A 12,333-nucleotide genomic window follows, 5' to 3' on the forward strand; every position below is an offset into this window, starting at 1 on the left:
AGTTTAACCTTTAAATTAAGATTTTTCATAAATTTGCCTATACTGAACGCCTTAATAAATAAATAACCACTACCTTTTAAAGAGAAGACACTCATTTTCTCGGAAAGTAATTACAATTATTTATATTTTTTTAAACATTTTATACAATATTATACAATTAGCAAGTATTTACATTTTTTGGTATTTACCATAGCGCTATCAACTTTTGAAACTTAAATGGTATAGTATATATTTAATTAACTTTTTAAATTAAGAATATTTTGAATGGTCGATAACCAGTTTTGAATAAGTTCTTAAAGTATTTAAAGTTATATTAAAGCTCAAACTTTAAGACGGGAGAAAGAGTGGAGGTTATTATTTTTTTATCTGCTCGCATTACTCAACCGCATTCTCCTTCTCGTCCTCAAGTTTACACGAAAATAAATATTGTAATATAACATAAACTAAATTGTCTCCAAAAAGGAAAAATTTGACAAACAACTTCTTTCGATTTAACAAATAATCAGCGTGCTGAACTTTATTCTCGATTGTTTTTTTTCGCAGTATAGAAATGTTTTTTATATATTTTTTCAAAACTAGGTGTTTCCTTAACCAATATTCAACGTTTGTAATTGCCACGTGCCATTGTTGCTTTTTAAAGCACAATAACATTCGATCTGTTACCACGACAGTATATTATAGTGAACATGCAACACGAGAGATGTGCTCCAGTGACACTAATCTTTAAATTTGTTACTCTGACAAAATATAATTAGCACAGTTGATAAAATTATTAAAAACTAGGTTCTTTTTTTTTTTTGACGTGTGCTACTTGCACAAATCTTATCATCGTTTAGCTAGCTGATTTTCTAGAAAACATAATATTTGTTTTCTGCCCACTATGGGCAAGTTTATGTCGTAGTGTTTTATAATAGTTAAAAAAGTATTTTTTTTTTTTTTAGAAAAAAAAGACCTACGTTTGTAATTGATGATGGATAACCGTACGAGTGCGTGTGCAGTCTTGATGTAATATTATGTTATTATGCGGCAGCAAAATACATTAAGTAATGTTATAAAGTTTTTTTTTCAGGTGATATTTCGATATTGTTTACTTGTTGTAAACGTTCCGTTATTGTTTTTGGCCATCATTAAAAAAAAAAAAAAATTAATAGAAGTTCGGGGTCAAAGAATAATCGAGTGTTTAACATTGACCCGGTAAAACTTAAATTGGATATTATAAGATAGATTTAATATTTAATAAGTATTACGGCTAACAATACATTACAGTAGGCATACCACGGGCTGAGGATCTGTTTTTTTTTTATTCTGATCTCAAGTAAATTATTAATTAGAATTTGTTAATAAAACTATTTTATATGCTTGTATGTACGATGCACATTGCTCGTTATTAACGTTGATATTATAATGAATTAACAAAGTTTGCCTAGTCGGCAGAAATTCCACGGGACCTTCGCATTTGATTGAACTCCGCTACAACCTACGAACAATGTAGGTGCCTAATTTGTTTTTTTGGCAATTTTTTCCAACCGTTAGCGTTTTTCTCGTTCAAAAATATGTGTACATATACACTAACTAGTAACGATACACCGTTTGAGTGTTTGGCAATGCGTGGTTCCCCGTCGGGTTTGGTGACATGAAGACGCGTGGAAATCTTTTTTGTGCGTTGCATAATGATTTATATTGCATAATTAATATTTCCGTTGGTTTTGCTATGATGAGTGACCGATGATTTACGGCAGATGGAAAACGTCCAAAACTGACTAACCGGTAGTATTTTATAGTGTACAAACCTACTCGTATATAGACTGACAACAGTGATTCAAATTTATGCGTGTTCGTGTTTTTTTCTCTGAACAAAAGACAACACCAGCTCGAATTTAGTTTTAGCTTCTTCAATGCGTAGCCGAAAAAGTAATTGTGCTTAAGAATTGTGTTTTTTTTATTATTGGACCGATTTCCTTATGTAGCAAGTCTGTAAAAGTTCAGCCTCTGAACGCCAAATATAAATGTACAAATTTATCAACACTCTCCTCTAAAATAGTTTGATTTTCTGTAGAAAGAATTATTTTTTTGTTTGAATAATCTATATTAAAATTGTTTTTTTTTTTTTCATTAAAGGAAGCAAAAACAGTGATTTGTATAGAATTTTATCTGTTGATATAGTTACTTATTGCGGGTTGGTGATTAATTTGACACTTAATTTTTCGAAAAAATAGATGTAATCAATTGTTTTATTTTCAGTAGATTATTCTCGACAAAATTAATGACAATTGTCTACCATCTTAATTTCGCATCGAAGCGTTCGTTGGAAAGTGATGTATCACTGTCAGCTCTTACACATAGTAATAATTATTTCTAAAGACCTATACACAGAATTTTAATCGTATTGTTTTTATTATTGGTCGTCACTATTAAAGTGTATTTTTCTTCGTATTATTATTATTGTTTTTTAAGCGTTTCTTGGTTTAGGTATACTAATGGGATCAATTAACCGCGTACTTTAACCCTAAGACACGGCACACATTGTTGCAATGCACTAGCTTGCATCATCGCTTACAATAATACTGCAATTAAAATAGTACTGCGCTAGAGGTTATCTCTATATTATTGTGTGGTCAGCAAGTATTGGTCATAAAACTTTTCATTATTATTATTTTGGCAGTAAAATTTGTCCTTTTCATTTGTTATCGATAGTGGACATTTCTACCGGATAGGATCATGAAAATATTGTTTACAATTACCACTGCTCAATTTTATCCTAATACCTAGCCGCTATTATTACATTTTTTTTTTCACTGTATGAAGTCATTCGACTGTAATATTTTGGTCGGCAAAAGTCGAAGAGCGTGACGCGTTTGGTCAATTACCTTTCAGCCGGACGGCTTATTATAACTTTATAAATATAATGGAATAATAAAATAAAAAATAAATAAAAGTTTGACTGAAGGCCTCCCATTAAGGTTTTATTTTTTACATTGTGCGATACTTGGAATTGTTGCAAAAAATATATATACATCAAAAACATCCTTTCATTTCGAATTATTTGTTGGATTGACATAAATTATTAGCATAATTTATTTTTTTTTGCTCTGTCTACAACAATATCTCCAGTATGGTATATTATATTTTCGAATCAACGCCACTTTAACGTTCTATAATGATTATTTTATTTTTTAATAATAACGTTTAAAAATGGCACAGCAGACAGATTCTGGCCTATCGGAATCGCAAGGAGGATAAACCACGTCTGGCCTGGTTTGCTGTTGGCAAAAATTTAAAAGAAATAAAAATATCGCCAATTCTCAGTTGTTATATCAATCAGCACATTTTTGATTATTAATTTTATCAATGAGTAACTATTATTCCGGCTTTTATATAATGATATAGTCTCGCGTTACTATTATAATATGATAATATGCTGCGTCCAGCAAAATCTAGTTTAACGACTATAAAGTGTCTTTGTTCCCGGTTTATCCGTTTTTTTTTTTACTAGTCTTAATTTTGTACTTTTAATATGCCATTATTCGTTTCGATCACAACGATAACGTCCAAAATGTTGCAAAGTTTGGTCGGAAACGCACGGTTACGTTAATTGCAATAGTGGGTTATGGGTTATTAGTAGTTTAGCACGTACAGCTGTAATGAAGAAAATTACAACAAAGAGCCAACCAGAAATCGTGGTCAGTTAATTTATATTCGGTATCGTCATCGGTAATGTGAGGCTTGGTGGTTATGCATGATAAATATCTTAACGTCTACCATTAAAAATGTCAGAACGACATTTGAATTTTATTTCTATAAAAAAGTCTTATTTATTATGAAATAATTTGTTTCATTTGGTTGTATTTGGTACTCTTTGGATTTAGTAATTTTATAATATTGTAAATTAACATAAAAACAATTATATAACTGTCGAGATATATTGTACATAGGTATGCAGAATCTCAAATAAAAAAATTAAAAAAAGACCATAAAAACAACGTTTTTACTAAAAAAAACTTTACTTATTAAATTACTATTGTAATTTTCCGAAAAATGACTGTTTTACCTTATACTGTTAAGTATCCTGCATAGTATCCACTATCCATATAGTAAAAACATAAGAGTAGGCGTCCCATATGGGACTTTATGGCTGAAAGGGTTAAATACTATCTAAATATAAATGGCTAAAGCTATTGCTTAAATATACCAAGTTATTGCATTGCTAGCCCTTACTTGCCCTGTCTGGGTCCGGGGATAGACCCAGAGCAATCTGAGTTTGGCGAATAAAGGGACTGCAGAAGGGCAGCAGCTTCTCAGGTATTCCATGTAGGTGGTGAAGATCAAGGAGATCGGCTCAACTACATGCCAAACGTTTGTAAGCGAAGATGGTAGCCTGCGATGTGGTAGAAAACGGGAGACCACCAATTTATCATACCTAGTATGTGCAGTATGGAATGCCAACTAATTGTTGGAAGTAAATGTATCTGTTATGTAAAAATAAATATCCTTACTTGGTTGAAGAATCATTAAAAGGGCTCACTCCTTTTGTCCTTGAACTTTAAAACGGTAATTTTGTGTAAAATTAAAACGAGTTTTCGATGCCAAAATATGTGTGTGCGTGTGTAGTTTTTCAGTGTAATTAACTACTCGCCCTTGTCGGTTTTAATAAAAAATAATAAATAAATTATGAGTGGTCGTTATTATCGTGTGCACATTTATGTATTGCGTCATTTATGAATATTATTTACGTTTTCCCGGATGAAAAATATCGTCAACAGGAACAACACTTGTTTTGTTACAGTTCGGTCGATTTCAATTAGGCTTAAGAAAAAAAGGGTTGACTCACCGGTCGCCATGACCTTGGGCTCGGTAACGGATTTCTTTTGTTCTTTTGTTTGTCAGCCGGTAAAATCGTCACATTATTCTAATCCGTCGATGGTGTTACAATGGACAGAGACACAGAGAAACAGAGAGCAGCTTATGATACAATATTAACGGTTAACGTTTGTCTATTGTCGACGTTGTATAACGATATATTGACATACCAAAAACGCAAACATTAACAGAGCCAAAATTAAAACTTGCGCAGGTCATCGTCGCTCCGCACGCGTGTGTGTGTGTGTGTTTGTGTTGTTTAGTCACCGTTGAGATACAATAATAGTAATAATATGTAATCCTTTTGTTTCTGGATGGCGGAACGGAATGCTAAAAACCGTCATTGTACACAACAGCAGCTGGGCACGACCGAATTAGACTCCTAAGATTTATCTCGTTCGTTCTTATAATGTAGTACCAAACAACAACAATAATAATATGTGGGGTAGGACTTGGACCGTCTCAAGTGCAAACGCGTTGCGTTCCAACGAAAACACCATGTGGCTGCCTTGTGTAGTTATTTTGAAATTAGTATGTGTAGTAAGCACATAAGTAAGCGTGTGCTTACTACATAATATGTAGTTTTCGAAAAGACCAATCGACAAGCGTGCAGTGGAGGATTTAAACAATGGGAACTGAGTTTAGCGTAAAACAACGACAAATGTCACTGTATAAAAATTAGAGCTTAGGTTAGTATAGGCCGACAGGAGGATGCATATCATAACCAATGGTTATTTAGACAGATCTGGAGAATTTTCTAGACTGGTCAGTCCACGTTAGCTGCTGTGTATCCGACTGGTCAGAAATTTTTAATTTTCCTCTCGGACGATCCCGTCAGATTTCATTTTATCGTAGACAATAACAAAAAATTAACAATGTTATCATCGATCCAAATGGGGCGACAAACCAATAACAACGCCACCGGCGCGAATTGGTCTTGTTTGTCAAACAAAAACACAACATGTATAACAAAACCGTTCACTTTCACGGCGCTCTAAAACCGTACACTATTATTATTACACCTGTAGCTGTTCCCACAGTGTGTACACGTTATTCTAAGACCCCTCCCCTCTTTGTTTTCTCTTTTGTTAGTTTAAAAGTTTTCGGTACCCCTTGAAAAAAAAAATTAAAAAATCCAACAACCTGCCGCCTAATGACATTTGAACAGTAGGTTTGCAGGTGTTCCGAAATTAACGGCCGCATAATAATAATAATAATAATAACTGTGTGTGTGTGTGTGTGTGTGATTAGGTGCGAATAGAATTTCCGTATAATTTATTACTAATAATCTGGTGCGGTTTGGTGTTCGCAGGTATATAATAAAGCAGTCATGGAAGAGAGCAGTAATTCGCCTCGGGAAGAGGATTGCGGGGACGCCGAGGAAGAAGACAAAGAACACGGGGCCGACGAACAAGGATCGTCAACCTCTTCTCAGTTTGGCGGCGAAGGGTCTACCGCAACGAATCCACCAATGTGAGTAATCCCAACACTTTGTTTTGCATTAGTTACACATTATATTTAATAACGCCCACGACCAATTGTCTAGTCCCTGTATTCTTAGGCGAGAACGTACCCGCGAAATAAATTTAAACTTGATAACATAATTACTCAAAATTATATCGTATAGGTTATATTGCCCATTTATGTCGAACCGGCATTTATTGCAGTGATTATGAAGTGATTGTGCAAGTGATAAGTACGATCAAACTGATAATTGATATAAGAAAACATTTGACCGCGGTTACCACACTTTTACCACGTATACCACACGCTGCAACCGTTTGTTATAAAGTGACCAACCAAGTTAATCCTATATACAAACTCTCGAGTAGATATTAGCGACAAGCTTTCAAATCGGACATTTTCAACTTATAAATTGTGATTATAACTACTATTTAAAATAATAAGCATTACGATTGGTTGTTATCTTGAATCATCACGGGTAGGAGCGCTAGTAGTTTAAACGAAACAGATGTTTGTTGGTTGTCGTGAAATGAGAGTATTGTCGTTGGCTGTTGGGCGACCATATTATCTTAAATCGAGAGCTCGGCTAACTCTAGCAATAACCCGGTAGGCCATGGTTGTATGATGATACCATGATTACAAAGGCTAATCAGAAGACGATATAAGGCACACGACATGACAAGGGACGTAGCTGTGATACCGACTTAAGAAGATTGAAAGCGGTTTGTTTTTTGACGTTTTAGCGACTTAAAAGCTTGACATAATAACGCCTACTTAGGATGGTCCGATTTCAATTCTATAAAAAAAAGTGTAGTTTATCAGTCTATTCTAGGTTATTATAGCAATCGAGTTTTGTTATTTCAATTAAAATTGTGTTTAAATTTAAATTTAAATTTTATTTCTCAAAATTCTCAATTTTTTAGTATTCACTTCTTTATCTTTTTTAAGTAAATGAAACCACTTTTTTCATTAAATATTGTCTACATAAAACTCTTTAAAAAAAACCGCTTTCAATCCCCTTTAGCATAGTACAGTTGGTTAACTGACAACAGTTTGTTTTTATCTTGATTCAACTGGACAAAATGTAGGGGAAGATGGGGTCGATTTGAATGTGCGGTACGTTTGAATAATGCTGATATTTATTTTTACTGTGCTGAAAATATCGAGAAAAAAAAATTAAATAGTCACACTGTTTAAAGTATTGTGTTGCATTATCAGTAGATTCTGACTGATTATGTGATAAACAAAAATAAAAATGTCAGAGGCATCATTTTTTTTATTTTCGCAATTTTTTTTTACTTACAATTTCATTAGTCTTAAGTACAAAATAATGTGTTCAAATCCAAAATGTTGTATTCTATTCTTCTATCAATATATCAATATGTTAATACAAATTAAGGCTCTAGGTGGTGATATATCATCCTGATCACCTCCTGTACTCTATTACAAAGTATTCGTGTTTGGGATTTTTGAAATTCAGACTATCTGGATAATTTTCTCAACGTACATTTACTATTGGCTAGTTGAGGGGGAGTGGCTGCATATTATAATAATACTAGCGGTTCATCTGAATAATTTATTATTTTGTTTTTACAGAATCATTAAAATAAAAAATTATCGAACGATACCAAACTCTCTGGAGTTAATAATTTCCATATAAGCAATACGATTGATTCTCGTTGTTGTTTTTCTATCTGTTTCCACTCTTATTGCCCCCACCACACTGTGGTTTTAACAGTCCAAAGTAGTAGTAGTAGTAATATAATAATGTTAGGTATAACATCTATATTTTTTCACTATTAATGTACAGAGCCACGAGTAGGAGGGTCTATGCACGTTAATGCGTTAATGCGCAGCTAAAAATCGTCCACTGGCTTATTCGACAATATTATTAAGTCATTGTTCTATTTTTATCTTTTTACCGCACACACACACAAAACGATGCCGGATTGTGTTTATTAATCAGCTATGATGGAAAAAAAAACCTTAATAATGTCAATAAGAAAATAATATGAATATTGTGTGCTTATTAAACACGGTTAATATCGGCGTTATCGTGTTCTTATCGAAAGACGAATATTCGTTTAATGCGCGTTTCTTGTCGTGTAGTAGTATTTTAAATTTTACTATATATATATATATATATAAATATAAAAAATTATTTAAAAAATATAGTATAACCGTTATCCGACGCGCTGAACTTTGTCCGTGAAAGGGTGAATAACTGGTAGTATTATTATCGTGTTATAATATTGGCGACCGACGAGGAAAAGCGTCTTTGAAGCCAGGTTAGGATTTATTAGAATGTGCGTATCGTATCGTTTCGAGATACTTGTTATTCATTAATTACTACAGCGGTGTGTAATCATATTGTCGGGTTTGATCAATAAAATGTAATATTATAAAACACAAGACAAGATTATAATATTATGGCGGAGGCCCACTCGAGGGTGTGTGTGTGTGTGTGCAATCATAATATTATCATATTAATACACTAATAAAATAATGTATACTGTGTACAGTATTATAATATTATTTGTTAACACGTGATCCATTTAACGTAAGCCTGGAAATAATTACAATCTGTTTTGGAAGATGTTGATGTTATTTGAAAAACCCAGAAATGACATTTTTATTACAAGTTCTATCGAATTTTGAATGTTTAACGGCAACGTATATTATTGTATTGTTTAACTTTAAAAATATAATAATAACCAGGTTGTTTCCGTTAAGGATTTTAGATGTTCAGTCTAAAAATATAGTTACCGTTTTAGTTTCAAAAGTCGATGGCGCTGTGGAAAATTCCGCTATCAAAAGATACCTAAATATTTGGTAATTTTATAATTTTGTAAAAAAACATAAATGCCTTCAAAAAGAAAATCTACAAAATTGAGTTTATTTCCATAAAACTGTAGTGTCTGCCGTTTAAATGGATCAACCCCTGTATCTAAAAAAAATTATTTTAATCCAATTTTGAACCGGACTTCAAAAACAACCCATTAACCGACAATAGGTAAACTACATAAAATACAAAATTTGATAATTTTTTATGGTTTTCTTTTTGTTAATTATCAAAAAGGAGTGCTCGTATCGCATTAAATTGTTGTACTGTTGAAATGTACTCTGATTTTAAGACCAAGACTTAAAACTAACAGCTGTTATTGCGTTGGTCAATCAATAAACCCTATTTTTTGGGGGGTTCTGTCAAACCGTTAAAATATTAGAATGATAGTGGAAAAATATATTATTACTTTTGCGTAAATAATGATATGTAAAATATATTTTAATTGCGACTTATTCGAGTGTATTATATTTAACCTTGTCGTACCATATTTATTTCGTCTGTCGAAGAAAATACAATATTAGACACAATAGTAAATGTACATAACTTAGTATGTATGTTATTATATTTGCATAATACAAATAAAACAACTCTACAGTCATAACAACAGGCGTTCTCTCGTGGGAATATCAACTTTATTTAAAAATCCGTTTTGCACCAAAATGGCGCGCCATGTATTTTTTTTCAAAATTTAAAAGTTCAACGTGTTACTTTCGGCCTCAGACTTGAGCTTAGAATGATAAACGTTTTACTAATGTTAAGCGCCTCAAAAACAAGTTTTTTTTCGACGGATCGGGTTTCCCCCACTCCGATGTCCACCAGATTTCATTTTACACTTGTTGCTTTTGCACTTTAACGGAGTTGACAATTACTTTGTTCAGTCGAGCCACATCCTGGCCATCAGACTTGAGGCTATCTAAAGTTTAGATTCCAATTAAATAATTCTAATTTGAAAACAAATGCTGAATATGACACTTCCGAATCTATTTTATTTATCATTCACGATGAAAAGTCTGTTTTTATTAAGTTAGCTTTAGGTGAACTTTTTGTGAAATGAGTAAAATTAAGGTTTTTTTTTGGTGTTTTACTAGATTTGCGTTTTTTAAAATGTATGTATACTTATATTTTTTAGACATGCAGACCTAGTAAAACTTTATAATGATCTTGTATGGTTACCGGTTTCATAAAACCAAAAAATTAGTCTTCTTGGCAATTAGTTAAGGTTTCATTTGCCACCAAGGAGATGAAAATTGGTGCATGTCAAACAAACTACTTTGACCAGGTTTATCACCGGTCATAGTTGTTTTTTTAAATAACATGTATCATCTAAATTAGTAAATTTTTTTATCCAAATAAAACCCTTAATTTACACATTTCTCAAAAAGTTTACCTTTAAGAATCTTATTTTTCAAATTAAAAAAATTTTGATCTGTTTTCAATTTTTTTTTTTAATACAAAATTAAAATTGTCCATGTTAATAAAATGCAAAAAACAAATTCTTGAGGAAGTGTGCTTAAGAATTGAGCGGGATTTCTTATTTGAAAAACGACTATCCGATAAAAGGGTCGGCCGTGTGAAAACAGTCTATTGACCATAAGTAACTTTATTATTATTATTTTTTTTATTATTGAGAAGAGCTATCATTGGGCTAACCGACAGCTTGCACGTGTAGTATTCGATTCTCCGTGTGCTTGCTTGACTTTTGTAATTCGATCCAATTCGGTCAACGGTCGACCAATATTATGTTTTAATAATAATACAAGAAAAATATCACATGACCAGGTATGTTACTTGGTATTTGTACGATGACCACATAATATTCTCTAGCGGACAACAATAGTTTATCGCGATAAAACGACAAAAATAGTAATAATAATAAGTATTAGTTGTAAAAAAATGTTTGTTTTTAACGGTCATTTTGTATTTTGACCGTTTGCAATCTCGGTTATATTATAATATCATTGTCGTTTGCGCAATACAAGAAGAAGAAAAACAATTAAAAACGCGACTATTAGATTAAACGATAATAGACGTTTGTCAAGTAAACAGAAAACGTGTTTACACCGATCAGAATCGAGAAATTCACATAATACTAAATTATATACATATTATAGTACAACATTACAAAAACAACTAGTCGATATGAGTGGACAGCCAGATTGTGAAGGGAGAATAAGCTTATTTATTAAAAAACATGTGTGTGAACAAAAGGTATGTGTGAAAACATTTGTATTTAAATCAGCGTTCATGACAAGTATCTGCTTGCAAGTACTCAATTGATTTGTTCGTTGGGGTGTGCAGAAATACTGTTGTCTTGATAACCGCGATACACCACCGATACCGTGATAAAAGTACTTAAATTATTTATTTCCATAAATTGATAGGATGTTAGCATCTACATAAATCGTATTATTTTTTTTTCAAATACCTAAAGCACAATTGAACTTTTCTGAAATTGACTGGGAACCATTTTCACTTCAGTTTGACCAAATTAAAGAAATTCTGTCTGTGAAATTATACAAATGATCGTTATTTTAAATTATTTTTTATGTTATACTTGTTTGCTTTACTTTTCCGTTTCGATTTTCAAATAATTTTTAAACGCATGTAATAAATAACTCATATGTACGTGTATAAAAAAAAAATAGTTTGTTTACTGTTGTTTTAACCCTTCACTGCATGAATTTTTTTTTAACCGAATGCTACAAATGTACTTAATACTACTTAAAAAAATAAAAATAATTTTTTTTTTTAGTTTTGGTTTCATGGAAAACGCTAATTAAAGAATTGTACCAAATATGGAACATTGTGCATCAAAGATGTATAGCATGAGCAGATATAAACAATAAATACAATTATTCCATACATGGAACATTGTGCAGTGAAGGGTTAATTATGTTAGTACCTTTCAATACACGGTAACATTACCTGTACATATATATCGGCTGTGTATCGATTTGACAATAATTTTTAGAAAATATCTTTGTTTTTGTGTTACACATCCGATTACTCGAATAAAAATGTATTTGAAAATCATCAGAGGATGCCGCGTCTCCAAATTAATATTTATATTTAAGGGGTTCGGTGTAGGCAATTATTTGACAATTTAAAACTAAATCCGTCAGTTATATGTATACATATAAAAATAAATGGTAAAAAAAACTCATTAT

General features: G+C 32.0%; 1 protein-coding gene across 1 annotated transcript in view; it reads left to right on the top strand.

The window, feature by feature from the left end:
- The window catches only part of LOC126838221 (neuronal PAS domain-containing protein 2-like), a 73,032-nt gene that overhangs the window by 11,757 nt on the left and 48,942 nt on the right, over nt 1-12,333 (top strand). The window contains exon 2 of the transcript XR_007685680.1: nt 6,170-6,330. The gene's annotated coding sequence lies outside the window, so the exon portion shown is untranslated. The remainder of the gene's footprint in view (nt 1-6,169; nt 6,331-12,333) is intronic.

The sequence above is a fragment of the Adelges cooleyi genome, unplaced genomic scaffold, assembly GCF_023614345.1.
Source record: "Adelges cooleyi isolate 19-005CV unplaced genomic scaffold, UGA_ACOO_1.1 ACOO_flye_CR_arks_rails_tigmint_CR_PRNA_108, whole genome shotgun sequence".
NCBI classification, from domain to species: Eukaryota; Metazoa; Arthropoda; class Insecta; order Hemiptera; family Adelgidae; genus Adelges; species Adelges cooleyi.